The sequence below is a fragment of the Rhinopithecus roxellana genome, chromosome 6, assembly GCF_007565055.1.
Source record: "Rhinopithecus roxellana isolate Shanxi Qingling chromosome 6, ASM756505v1, whole genome shotgun sequence".
NCBI lineage: Eukaryota > Metazoa > Chordata > Mammalia > Primates > Cercopithecidae > Rhinopithecus > Rhinopithecus roxellana.
In genome coordinates, this window is record NC_044554.1 from 68,499,856 (window position 1) to 68,515,051 (window position 15,196).

A 15,196-nucleotide genomic window follows, 5' to 3' on the forward strand; every position below is an offset into this window, starting at 1 on the left:
GTGGTCTGAGAGGGGGAGGAATGCCAAATATCTCCACAGGTAGCTATTCAGTGTTCACTTTATCTGATGTGAAGTGCTGATTTACTGAGTGGGAGAAAAATACATAACTGACTATTCCTCTACCTGCTTCTTTTATCTTGCAATTTGTGTTAGTCCATTTTCATACTGCTATGAAGAAATATCCAAGATGGGGTAATTTATGAAGAAAATGAGGTTTAATGGACTCACAGTTCCACATGGCTAGGGAGGCCTCACAATCATGGTGGAAGACAAAGGAGGATCAAAGGCACATATTGCATGGTGGGAGGAAAGAGAGTATGTGTTGGGGAACTGCCCTTTATAAAACCATAAGATCTTACTATCATGAGAACAACACAGGAAAACCCACCCCCCATGATACAATTACCTCTCACTGGGTTCCACCCATGGCACATGGGCATTTTAGGAGCTGCAATTCAAAATGAGATTTGGGGAGACACACACAAACAGTATCATTCTGGCCCGCCCCTTCCCAAATCTCATGTCCTCCCATTTCAAAACCAATTATGCCTTTCCAACAATCCACCTAAAGTCTCAACTCATTTCATCATTAACTCAAAAGTTCACAGTCCAAAGTCTCATCTGAGATAAGGCAAGTCCCTTCTGCCTATGAGGCTGTAAAATCAAAAGCAAGTTAGCTACTTCCTACAATGGAGATATAGGTATTGAGTGAATACACCCACTCCAAATGGGAGAAATTGGCCAAAACAAAGGGGCTACAGGCCCCATGAAATTTCAAAATCCAGCAGGAGAGTCAAATCTTAAAGCTCTGAAATAATCTCCTTTGACTCCATGTCTTGCATTCAGGTCATGCTGATGCAAGAAGAGGGTTCCCATGGTCTTGGGTAGCTCTGCCCCTGTGGGTTTTCAGGGTACAGCCACCCTCAAGGCTGCTTCATGAGTTGGCATTGAGTTTCTCTGGTTTTTCCAGGTGCATGGTACAAGCTGTCAGTGGATCTACCATTCTGGGGTCTGGATGATGGTGGCCTCCTTCTCACATCTCCAATAGGCAGCAGTGCCCCAGTGGGGACTCTGTGTGGGGGCCTCTGACCCCACATTTCTCTTTCACACTGCCCTAGCAGAGGTTCTTCATGAGGGATCCACCCCTGAAGCACACCTCTGCCTGGACATCCAGGCTTTTCCATACCTCCTTTGAAATCTAGACAGAGGTTACCAAACCTCAATTCTTCTCTCCACCTGCAGGCCTAACACCACATGTAAGTCACCAAGGCTTGGGGCTTGCACCCTCTGAAGCAACAGCCTGAACTGTACATTGAGCCCTTTCAGCCATGGCTGAGATACATATCCTAAGACTGCATAAAGTAGCAAGGCCCTGGGCCCAGCCTACAGAACCATTTTTTCCTCCTAGGCCTCCAGGCTTGTGATGGGAGGGGCTGTCATGAAGAACTCTAACATGCCCTGGAGACATTTTCCCCATTGTCTTGGCAATTAACATTTGGTTCCCCATTACTTGTGCAGATTTCTCCAACAAGCTTGAATTTCTCCTCAGAAAATGGGTTTTTCTTTTCTATCACAGTGTCAGACTGCAAATTTTCCAAACTTTTATGCTCTGCTTCCCCTTTAAACATAAGTTCCAATTCCAAACCATATCTTTGTGAATGAATAAAACTGAATGCATTTAAGAGCACCAAAGTCACCTCTTGAACACTTTGCTGCTTAGAAATTTCTTCTGCCAGATACCCTAAATCATCTCTCCCAAGTTCAAAGTTCCACAGATCTCTAAAGCAGGGCAAAATGCTACCACTCTCTTTGCTAAAGCACAGCAAGAATCACCTTTGCTCCAGTTCCAGTAAGTTCCTCATCTTCATCTGAGACCACCTCAACCTGGACTTCATTGTCCATATCACTATCAGAATTTTGGTCAAAACCATTCAACAAGTCTCTAGGAAGCTTCAGACTTTACCACATCTTCCTTCCTTGGAGGGTCTTCTTCTGAGCCCTCCAAACTCTTCCAATCTCTACCTGTTACCCAATCCCAAAGTTGCTTCCACATTTTCAGGTATCTTAATAGCAGTACCCTACTCTACTGGTACCAATTTACTGTATTAGTCCATTTTCATACTGCTATGAAGAAATACTTGAAATTGTTAATATATATAGAAAAAGAGGTTTAATGGACTAACAGTTCCACATGGCTGGGGAGGCTTCACAATCATGGTGAAAGGCGAAGGTGGAGCAAAGGCACATCTTACATAGTGGCAGGCAAGACAGTGTGTGCAGGGGAACTGCCCTTTATAAAACCATAAGATCTTGTGAGACTTATCCACTATCATGAGAACAGCATGGGAAAACCCACCCCCATGATTCAATTCTCTCTCCCATTGGGTCCCACCCATGACACCAAGGGATTATGGGATCTACAATTCAATATGATATTTGGGTGGGGAAACAGCCAAACTATATCACAACATGTGGATTCAGTAATGTGATCACACCTCCCTCCTTTCCCTCCAGCCAGCTTTTGCCTTTTAAATATTGAAGCCCTCAAAATCAACTTTGGAAAAAGGCAGAGACCACAGTCTGTTTCAATGATTTTGTGTTCCTTTTCTCCAGGTATGTCTTTAAGCTCAGCAAAATAAATCTCTAAATAGATTGAGATCAGTCTCAGATACTTTTTGGTTTACACTTTCTTATTTGAGTACTTTTATCTAGAAATTCTCCCTCATCCTCTATCTCAATCACTTTCTTGTCTCTTATCTTTGTTTATTTTTCTTTATGTTATTTAACATTTTCACAAAATACATAATGTATTTGTTTGATTACTTATTATTTATCTGTGGCTCACAAGATATGAGATCTATGAGATCAGAGATGGATTATATGTATGGGTTTTTCACTACTTTACATTGTCCAGAAGAAATAAAAAATGAGCGCGTGAATTCTTAGTAGTAAATTTCTCATGGCAAAATGTTCTGAGATGGAAGTTCTGCAGGACTGCTTTCACAAGACACAGGTAACAAAGACTCCACTGATAAAGTATGATGTGGTAAAGAAGCCAGCCAAAACCCATCAAAACCAAGATTGCAATAAAAACAACCTCTTACGGTCCTCACTGCTCATTAAACAGTAATTATAATGCATTAGCTTGTTAAAAGACACTCACTAGTGCCATGACAGTTTACAAATGCCATGGCAACATCTGGAAGCTACCTAATGTAGTCTGAAAGGGGGAGGAACCCTCAGTTCCAGGAATTCCCCACTCTTTTCTGTAAAACTTATGAATAATCTACCCCATATTTAGAGTATGATCAAGAAATAACCACAAAAATAACCAATCAGCACCCCTCAGGGATGTTCTGACTATGGAGTATCTGCCCTTTTATTCCTTTACTTTCTTAATAAACTTGCTTTCACTTTATTCTGTCAGCTGACTCTTGAATTCCTTTCTGCGAGAAATCAAGAAGCCACATGGCCTCCAAGGCTGAACCCTAGTTTTGGGATTTACCCTGTGATAGTTCTTCCTGTGTCTTCTAATTTCTATTTTATGTTTGGTTTCTTATTTTAAATGTTTTTATGAGCTTTTCCCAGCTTTATTGATGTATAATCAATAAATAAAACATTTATTTAAGGTATACAGTGATTATTTGATATATGCAAACACTGTGAAATTGTCACCATAATTAAGTTAATTGACACACCTATAACCTCACATAGTGCTCTTGTGTGTGTGTGGGGGGGGTGAGAATATTTACAATCTACTCTCTAGCAAATTTAAGATATATTATATAGTATTATCAACTATAATCACCATCATTGTACATTAGACTCCCGTAACTTATCCTGCCTAACTAAAACTTTTTTTTTTTGTTTTGTTTTGAGACAGAGTCTCCCTCTGTCACCCAGGCTGGAGTGGAGTGGCACAATCTCAGCTCACTGCAACCTCTACCTCCTGGGTTCAAGCGATTTTCCTGCCTCAGCCTCCTGAGTAGCTGGGATTACAGGCACCTGCCACCACATCCGAGTAATTTTTGTATTTTTAGTAGAGACAGGGTTTTGCCATGTTGACGAGGCTGGTCTTGAACTCCTGATCTCACATGATCTGCCTGCCTCGGCCTCCCTAAGTGCTGGGATTACAGGCATGAGCCACCGCACCCAGTCTAACTAAAACTTTTTACCCTGTAATAAACATCTCCCAATCCTGACTCCGCTTGAGCCCCTGGCATTCTCTTTGATTCTGTAAGTTTGACTTTTAGATTCTACATATCAGTGAGATCATACAGTGATTGTCTGTGTCTGGCTTATTTCATTAAGCATAATGTACTCCAGATTTATCTATGATGTTGCAAATGACAGAATTTTCTTCTCTTTTAAGTCTAACATTTCTTTGTGTGTCTTTGTGCATATATCTCTTTGAAATACTGATTTCATTTCTTTTGGAGACATACACAGCAGTGAAATTTCTGGGTCATATGATACTTCTATTTTTAATTTTCTGAGGAACATCCATAATAGCTTTTCCATAATAACTCTGCCAATTTGCATTCCCACTAACAGTATGCAAGAATTCCTTTTCTCCCACACTTCCTATCTCTTGGTCATTTTGACAATAGCCATCCTAACAGGTGTGAGATGCTTCAAATGTTTTTATTCTTTAGTATGAAATATGTGTTTTCTCATGCTGTATCTTTCTGTAAGTGCTTATGTGGTTTACTTCTCAGAAGATTGAATTTTTATAGTCTCAACTTTTTATAACAATGTTAATTTCCTTTTATTATACAATATTTATTGACTCACCACTACAAGCAATTAGAATATCAGCTTACTTCACTCCCTCTGACTCCAGTTCCTTCCATTTACCACCTAATTTACATGAGTTATTTTATTATTTTTCTAGTAATTATTTTTACCTCGTATATTCTTATGCCACTATTACCTGGTTTAATCAGCATGTTGGTGTCTGCAAACTTTACCACATTTTAAAACTATGAAATCAGGATTTTTATAAACCTCCCTTTTTCTTTTTCCCTCTATCATCTAACATTTGATATTAATAGTGTTATTTCTGCCTTGTCACATAACTTGCTCTGTAACCACAGTTTTCCTAGATATGAAAGTCTTACTTCAACATTTAAATGACATTAGGCTTAACCACAGTCTTTGCATTTATTTCTAAGTTAGTTGAAATGCATCCTCCAGTAATTTCTTGAAGAAGAGTTTGTAGAAATTATCTTGCCTGAATTATTACCTGGCTGAAAATATCTGCTACCTTTAGAGATATTCAAAAATGTAGAATGGTCCAAAATTTTTAGTCACACTTTCTCTACTTGGTCTTCCTAGAATTGCTTTACTTCCTTATTACATTGAAAAATGCTGTAGAGAAGGTTAAAATTAACCTAACAAGTACCTCTTAAGGTGAGTTAATATTTTATTTTATATAGTTTTGGTAGTGTCTATGCCATAAAAATCTTGCTTTAGTTTTAATCATAGGAAATTTCTGTGAAAAGGTCTTAGTATTAATAAATTGGAGGCAATTTTAAATGGAATACAATATCCATTGAATTGAACCAAGTATTCTTTTTATTTCAAGAATCTTTTTCATGGCTGTGTCTTTAAATATCGTTTCTGTTCTATTTGTTCTATTCTCCTCTACATGAACCCCAAGAAAGAATGTAGTGAATCTATTTTGGCAAACTTCCATGTGTATCTCTTTCTCTCCAATTACTTAAATGCTTCTATTTTTTTCTATTACATTTAATTCAACATTCTGAAAACTGTTCTTTATTTAAATAGGTTTTTTTCCAGTGGTATAAATGCTTCAATTGTTTGTTGGTTTTTGTTGTTGTTGTTGTTGTTGTTTTAATTGCACCATGTTCTTTAACTTTGACGCACACCCTTGAATGTGAGAAGTTCTTTCTGGCCCCAGTTATTTACAGAATTTAATGTGGAAAGAGACCAGGTGAATACTTTAGGCTAACATAAAGAGGAGGGTGGTAAGCTGTCTTGTTACAAAAATTGAATACGTATAGTTTTATTTTCTTCAATCCCAACTCTCTTGCCACTACAAGAGGAAAAAGAAGCCTTCTTCAGTCATGCTACACACTAGACCTTGAATATCTAACACAAGATTAGTTAAATTTCCACTGGATGGTACTAATCACTTTGGAAATCTACTACAATGACAGGTCCGCTCATTATCTGTAGTGGGTGATGATCTCTTTCAGTATTCTCTATCAAAATGGTCCAATATTTAATGGACGTGGCATCCTTTATAAAGTCTGAAATTATTGCTGCTAATATCATCTAAGATAAAATCACCATTTCTATTTCTCATTTTCTTTGTTAGGAGTAGGCAGATTTTGCTCTTCCTCCAGCCTAAAACTACATGTCTGCATGGTTCCATTTTTTTAAGAGTAGGTCTTTTCTGTCTTTTCCATTGTGTCTATAGTTATTCATTAATTCCTATTTTCTATTACTCTAGAGCCAATACAGGTAATTTATATTTTCCTAGAAAATTATCTATTTCATTTAGCCTTTAATTTTACTGACATAAATTTTTACACAGCATTAGTTTATACTTGTTTAATATTCTATATCTGTAATAAGTCCCTTTATTTCTAATATTTTTATAATACTTTGGCTCACTCTGAAGATACTAATTATATTCATCTAAGAGTCTTCTGTTTACTTTCTAAAATATTGGGATTAGCTTCTTGTCAAATTGCTAACTTACGTTACTAAACCATATTTTCTTACAATTTTGGTGATTTTATTTTGCTACCTTCTCATATTTTTTATTATTTCTGCTTGCCTGGATGTGGATGTATGTTCTGACATCAGAGCTGGCCTCACGAGACAGTGGGAAAAAAAACTGCTGGTAGACTGTGCCAGAAATTTCTGATTATGTCTGGCTTCAGTGATCTAGGCACTCTCCCATGCAATGCTGTTCTGAGCGCAAATGAAGCTGATGCACAGGGAAGGAAAGAACTCTGTCCACCTATTCCACAGGCACTTACCCAAAAAAGTCCTTTCTCTGGGAGTCTCCCCAACTGTTTGTCGGTGTTGACTCTGGGCTCAAAGCATCCTTTGGTACCATTCAACATCTGTCACAGTGTCCTCTTCAGTATGTCTTTTGGGCCGTGGTTTAGGTGAAACTGTTTCCTGTTTTCTGTATTTAGTGAATTTCTCAAATTACAAGGTTAATAGAAAAAATAGATATTCCAAGTTTTCAGTACCACTTGAGATTTATTATTTTGTGATAAATTCAAAGAGAATTTGCACTGGAGAGGATGACCATGTTTTCAGTCAGACTTTATCCAGTATCCACATTTGGTACTTTCTATGATATCTGATTTGAAGCCTGTTTTTTACTCTGACCTGTATTATCTGAGTAGATTTCTCTTTTCTAGAAATGTGAGGGTTTATTTGTTTAACAGCCATTTTTGCAAGGGAAACTTTCACTTGCGGGATGTTTTTTCCATATGTGCTTAAGTCAGGAAACAGATTCTAAAGGTTGTAATAGTAGAAAAAAGTGGTTTAGTTATAGCTGACACATTAAAATACAATAATCTGTGGTACGAAGATAAGAATAATATCAGGACATATTTTATTATCTAATGATACTAACTGAAATTAGTTAAAAAAAAACTTGTGGATTAGGTTATGTAGAGGTTAAATACTTATATTTTTAAAACCTATGTTTTTCATCTTTGTAGCAGTCATCACCATAAAATGGAAATAATGGGGTACAGATAGAGCACAAATGAATCTATGCAAAAATGTAAGTATTTGCACTCAGTTAAATGACTCTAACATTCTGTGTTTTATGTCTGTTTTTCTTGAAATATCGGGGGAATCTATTGACGATAACGTGAAAACTCATATTAAAACTTGGAGCTATATGAATGTAATTAAACATGCAATTATAATTAAAATATGCCACAAACCATCATTTTACAAAAATGACTCTAGCTCAAGTATGTATTTTGTTATTTGAGTCTGGAGAAAGCAAGAAAATTGTAAATTTTATATAGACATATAGAAATTGCCACATACAACATTTCTGGGAAGAGTCTTATGGTGTTAATATTTCATCTTCGTATTAATTTTTGATGACTTTTCTCAGGCTTTCTGGGATTTACAAAAGTGTTAAACTAGGGTAGTAGATAGCTGTATTTACCGAAGGGCCTCTGAGAAACAGGATTTAGATTAACAATTTATCACAGATTGTTTGTCCTGAAAAGGGTCTTTGCCACTGTTTTCTCCAGAATTTCTTTTTATCTTCAAAAATAAACATTTTGAAAGAGATTAGCATTGCCTTGAGGCACTCACTGTGTGTCTTTCCTTTTAATTCAGTAATTTATAAGAGATAAGTGATTTACCTCCTAATTCAGTGTCCTGAAAAATAGTTATAAACTAGTCTTCAAAAAGTGAAATAAGGCTGGGCGCAGTGGCTCACGCCTGTAATCCCAGCACTTTGGGAAGCTGAGGCGGGCGGATCATGACGTCAAGAGATCAAGACTCAGCCCGGCCAACATGGTGAAACCCTGTCTCTACTGAAAATACAAAACTTAGCTGGGCGTGGTGGCACATGCCTGTAGTCCCAGCTACTTGGGAGCCTGAGGCAGGAGAATCACTTGAACGCGGGAGGCAGAGGTTGCAGTGAGCCAAGATCGTGCCACTGCACTCCAGCCTGGCAACAGAAAGAGACTCCATCTCAAAAAAAAAAAAAAAGAAATAAAATTCCTGTAAGGATATGCCATATATCCTTTCCTTGGCCCTCTATGCCTTCTCAACAGTCTCCTTTCACCTACTTTCTACCAGAAGAGGCTGATATGTATAGATCTCCTCACTGCTACCCCATACCCTCTGGCTTTTTTTCTTTTAATTTTAAGTTCAGGGGTACATGTGCAGATTTGTTATGTAGGTAAACTCATGTCACAGGGGTCTGTTATACAGATTACTTTGTTACACAGGTATTAAGCCTACAATCCATTAGTTGTTTTTTTCTGATCCTCTTTCTCCTCCCACTCTCCATCCACAGGTAGCCCTCAGTGTCTATTCCCTTCTATGTGTCCGTATATTCTGATCATTTAGCTTCCATTTATAAGTGGGAACATGCAGTATTTGATTTTCTGTTCCTGTGTTAATTTGCTAAGGATAATGGCCTCCAGCTCCATCCATATTGCTACAAAGGACACGATCACATTTTTTATGGTTGCATAGTATTCCACTGTGTATATGTATCATATTTTCATTATCCAGTCTACCACTGATGGGCATTTAGGCTGATTCCATTACTTTGCTATTGTGGATAGTGCAGCAATGAACATACACCTGCATGTGTCTTTTTGATAGAATGATTTATATTCCTTCACTGGGTCAAATGGTAGTTCTGCTTTTAGGTCCTTGAGAAATCGCCACAGTGCTTTACACAATGATTGAACTACTTTACACTCCCACCAACAGTGTATGAGCATTCCTTTTGCTCCAAAATTTAGGCAGCATCCATTATTTTTTTACTTTTCAATAATAACCATTCTGACTAGTGTGAGATGGTAACTCATTGTGGTTTTGATTTGCATTTATCTAATGATCAGTGATATGGAGCTTTCTTTCATATCCTTATTGGCTGCATATATATTTTCTTTTGAAAAGTATCTGTTTATGTTCTTCGCCACATTTTAATTGGGTTGTTTGTTTTATTCTTGTAAATCTGTTTAAGTTCCTTATAGATGCTGGATATTAGACCTTTGTCAGATGCACAGTTTGCAAAAATTTTCTCCCATTCTGTAGGTTGTCTGTTTACTCTGTTGATAGTTTATTTTGCTGTGCAGAACCTATTTAGTTTAGATTCCATTTGTCAAATTTTGCTTTTGTTGCAATTGCTTTTGGTGTCTTCATCATGAAATCTTTGCCCGTTCCTATGTCCAGAATGGTATTGCCTAGGTTGTCTCCCAGGACTTTTATAGTTTTGAGTTTTACATTTAAGTCTTTGATTCATCTTGAGTTGATTTTTGTATATGGTGTAAGCAAGGGGTCCGGTTCCAATCTTCTGCATATGGCCAGCCAGTTATTCCAGCACCATTTATTGAATATAAGAGTCCTTTCTTCATTACTTGTTTTTGTCAGCCTTGTCAAAGATCAGATAGTTGTAGGTGTGCAGTTTTATTTCCGGGCTTTCTATTCTGTTCCTTTGTTTTATGTGTCTGTTTTTGTACCGGTACTATGCTGATTTGGATATTGTAGCCCCATAGTATAATTTGAAGTCTGTCAGTTTGATGCCTCCAACTTTATTCTTTTTGCTGAGGATTGCCTTAGACATTTCAGGTACTTTTTGGTTCCACTGGAATTTTAAAATAGCTTTTTCTAGTTTTGTAAAGAATGTCATTGGTAGTTTGATAGGCATAGCATTGAATCTGTCAATTGTTTTGGGCAGTATGGCCATTTTAATGATATTGATTCTTCTTATGTATGAGCAAGGAATATTTTTCCATTAATTTGTGTCATCTCTGATTTCTTTGAACAGTGTTTTCTAGTTCTCATTGTAAAGATCTTTCACCTCCCTGGTTAGCTGTATTCCTAGGTATTTTATTCCTTTTGTGGCAATTGTGAATGGGACTGCAATCCTGATTTGGCTCTCAGCTTGGCTGATGTTGATGTATAGGAATTCTAGGGATTTTTGTACGTTGGTTTTGTATCATGAGATGTTGCTGAAGTTGTTGATCAGTTTAAGGAGCTTTTGGGCCAAGACTCTTGGGTTTTCTATATATAGAATCATGTTGTCTGCAAACAAAGATAGTTTGATTTCCTCTATTTCAATTTCAGTGTCCTTTATTTCCTTCTCTTGCCGGATTTCTCTGGCCAGGACTTCCATTACCACTGTGAACAGGAGTGGTGAGAGAGGGAATCCTTGTCTTGTGCTGGTTTTCCAGAGGAATGCTTCCGGCTTTTGCCATTCAGTATGATGTTATCTGTGAGTTTGTATAGAATAGATGATTCTTATTACTTTGAGGTACGCTCCTTCAATATCTAGTTTATTGAGAATTTTTAACATAAAGGGTGTTAAAATTTGTCAAAAGCAGTTTTTTTGCATCTCTTGAGATAATTATGTGATTTTTGTCTCTAGTTCTGTTTATGTGATGAATCACATTTATTGATATGCATATGTCAAACCAACCTTACATCCCAGGGGTAAAGCTTACTTGACCATGGTGAATAAGCTTTTTGATGCACTGCTGGATACAGTTTGCCAGTATTTTTCTGAAGATTTTTGCATTGATATTCATCCAGGATATTGGCCTGAAGTTTTCTTGTTTTGTTGTTGTATCTCTGCCAGGTTTTGGTATCAGGATGATGCTGGCCTCAGATAATGAGTTAGGGAGGAGTTCGTCCTCCACAATGTTTTGGAATAGTCTCTGTAGGAATGGTACCAGCTGTCCCTTGTATATCTGGTAGAATTCAGCTCTGAATCCTGGGCTTTTTTTGGTTTGTAAGCTATTTATTACTGATTCAATTTCAGAACTTGTTATTGGTCTGTACAAAGATTCAATTTCTTCCTTGTTCAGTCTTGGGACAGTGTGTGTCTCCAGGAATTTACTCCTTTCTTCTAGATTTTCTAGTTTGTGTGCATAAAGCTATTCATAATATTTTCTGATAGGTATTTGTATTTGTGTGGCATAGGTTGTAATATACCCTTTGTCATTTCTAATTGTGTTTATTTGGATCTTCTCTCTTTTTCTCTTTATTATTCTAGCTAGCAGGCTATCTATCTTATTAATTATTTCAAATACGCAACTCCTGAATTCATTGATTTTTTGAATGGTTTTTCATGTTTCAAGCTCCTTCAGTTCAGCTCTGATTTTGGTTATTTGTTGTCTTCTGCTAGTTTTGTGGTTGGTTTGCTCTTTGTTCTCTAGTTTTCTTAGTAGTTCTGTTAGGTTGTTAAATTAAAATCTTTCTAACTTGTTGATGTGGGTGTTTAGTGCTATAAATTTTCCTCTTAACATTGCCTTAGCTGTATCCCAGAGATTCTGGTATGTCATATCCTTGTACTCATTAGTTTTAAATAATTTCTTGATTTCTGCCTTTATTTCATTATTTACACAAAAGTCATTCAGGAGCAGTTATTTAATTTCCATGTAATTGTTTGGTTTTGAGTGATTTTCTTGGTCTAGATTTCTAATTTTATTGTGCCATGTTCTGAGAGAGTGGTTGTCATGATTTCAATCCTTTTGCATTTGCTAAGCATTGTTTCATGTCTTAATTGTGGTTGGTGTTAGAGTATATGACATGTGACAATGAGAAGAATGTATATCCTGTTGTGTTTGGATGAAGAGTTCTGTAGATGTCCATCAGATCCATTTGATCCAGTGTTGAGTTCATGTCTTGACTACTTCTGTTAATTTTCTGCCACAATGATCTGTCTAATACTGTCAGTGGGGTGTTGAAGTCTCCCACTATTATTGTGTTGGAATCTAAGTCTCCTTGTAGGTCTCCAAGAACCTGCTCTATAAATCTAGCTGCTCCTGTGTTGGGTGCATATATATTAGAGATAGTTTGGTCTTCTTGTTGAATTGAATGCTTTACCATTATGTAATCTCCTTCTATGTCTCTTTTGGTCTTTGATGATTTAAGGTATTTTTTTTGTTTGTTTTGCTTTGTTTTTGAAATTAGGATGGTAACTCCTGCTTTTTTCTGTTTTCCATTTGCTTGGTAGATTTTTCTGCATTCCTTATGAGTCTCTGGGTTCCACTGTATGTGAGATGGGTCTCTTCAAGACAGAAAACCACTGAGTCTTGGTTCTCTGTCCAGTTTGCTACTCTACTTTTTAACTGGGAGCATTTAGACCATGTACATTCAAGGTTAGTATTGATATGTATGAATTTGATCCTGTCATCATGATGTTAGCTTATTGTTGTGCAGACTTGTTTGTGTGGTTGCTTTATAGTGTCACTAGTCTGCATACTTAAGTGTATTTTTGTAGTGCATGGTAATGGTCTTTCCTTTCCATATTTAGTGGTTTCTTCAGGAACTCTTGTAAGGCCAGTCTAGTGGTAATAAATTCCCTTGGTATTTGCTTGTCTGAAAAATATTTTATTTCTCATTTGCCTAAGAAGCTTATTTTGGCTGGATATGAAATTCTTCATTGAAATTTCATTTCCTTTAAGAATGTTGAATATTGGCCCTCAATCTCTTCTGGCTTGTTGGGTTTCTGCTGAGAAGTCTACAGCTAGTCTGATGGGCTTCTCATTGTAGGTGGCTTGACCATTCTCTCTAGCTTCCTGTAACATTTTTTCTTTCATTTCAACCTTGGAGAATCTGATGACTATGTAGCTGAGAGATGATTTTCTTGTGAAGTATTTCACTGATGATCTCTGCGTATCCTGAATTTGAATGTTAGCCTCCTTAGCTAGGTTGGGAAAGGTCTCATGGATAATTTCCTGAAATGTGTTTTCCAAGTTGCTTCTATTCTCCCCATCTCTTTCAAGGACACCAATGAGTCATAGATTTAGTCTGTTTGTATAATCCCATATTTTCCAGAGGTTTTATTCATTCCTTTTCATTTTGTTTGTCCATTCTTTTCTGACTGTCTTATTTTAGAAAGCCAGTCCTAAAGCTCTGAGAGTCTTTCCTCCATTTGGTCTATTCTGCCATTATTACTGTGATTGCATTATGAAATTCTTATAGTATGTTTTTCAGCTCTGATTGGTTACATTTTTTTTTTTATACTGGCTATTCTGTTTGTCAGCTTCTGTATCATTTTATTGTGATTCTTAGCTTCTTTGGATTGGGTTTCAATGTACTCCTGCATTTCCATGATCTGTGTTCCTATCCATTTTCTGAATTCTATTTCTGTCATTCTAGCCATTTCAGCCTAGTTCAAAACCCTTACTACAGAGCTAGTGCCATTGTTTGAAGGAAAGAAGGCACTCTAGCTTTTTAAATTGTCAGAGTTTTTGCACTGGTTCATTCTCATCTGTGTGGGCTGATGTTCCTCCAGTCTTTAAAGTTGCTGTCCTTTGGATTTTTTTTTCTTTTATGCTATTTGATGACCTTGAGGGTTTGATTGTGGTATAAGGTAGGTTGAGTCAACTGGCATTATTTCTGGAAGATTTTAGGGGGCCAATGCCCCACTCACAATTCCTGGATTGTGTGCTCTAACTCTGGAGGACTGGTATTGGGCCCTGACTTTGTTCTCTGGCTCCTTGAGGTTAGGAACCCACTGCACTATGGAGGCTGAGTTGCTCTCAAACCACTGTTCATAGCACTTCAATAGGTGGTGCCAGCCAAAGTGTTTCACAGGGTGATGGGAGTAGGATCCATCCTCATTTGCATGTGCCCACAGAAGCAACAGTCGCAGTGTGGCAGGATGCATGATCATCCACTGCAGTAGAGTGCCAGCAAGTGCCAGCAAGTGCCAGGGTGCCAGCCTTCCTGCAGGTGTTTGGAGCAGCAGCAGAGGCAGCACAGCTTGAGGAAGGTGGGTACCCTGCTGGTGCCTGTGAGCAGTCGCACTGGTGATAGTTTTAGCCTGTGGGATGGGGTGTTGGTGGGCACAGGACTGTGTGTACCCTTTGCGCATTCACACAGGTGGAGGTGGCCACTGACAGTAGGGAGGGTTTGCTGTTCTCCATACATAGTTTCACTGCAGTAGTAGTGTTGGCACAGTGGCAGGGCACTGGTGGCAGCAGAGCTGGTGGGCATAGGGCCCACCAAGGCTCCAACTACAATGACAGTAAGATGTTGGGGCTGGCAGAGTATGCTTTGCTGGCAGCAGTGGGAGGCCAGCTTTCAAGCATACACATGCACTGGTGGGGCAGGAAAGAAAAGATGCCCTCTGGCTTTTGATTGGCCTTGGCCAGTGGGGAACCTTGACAGTGTTACTGAGGGAATATAGATGTGTAGGGTTTCCTGAGGCTGGCTATATCAGTATACTGAAGGCCACATACCTGCTCAAAGCTGTGCTCTCTATATGATTTTCTCCTTCTGAGATCTATAATCTGCTAGCTCTCCTTGCTGTTGATATAAGTGGTCCTACAGCTTTATATGTTGACACAGATGATATCAAGTCTCAAAATGGAAAGATTAATATCACTAATAATGAAAAAGAGATGGCAGTAGTTTTCAATACATAATGTAGATAAGATCTATTTTTGGCTCATGGACAATAAGAACTTGCATTAATTCTTTTAAGTGA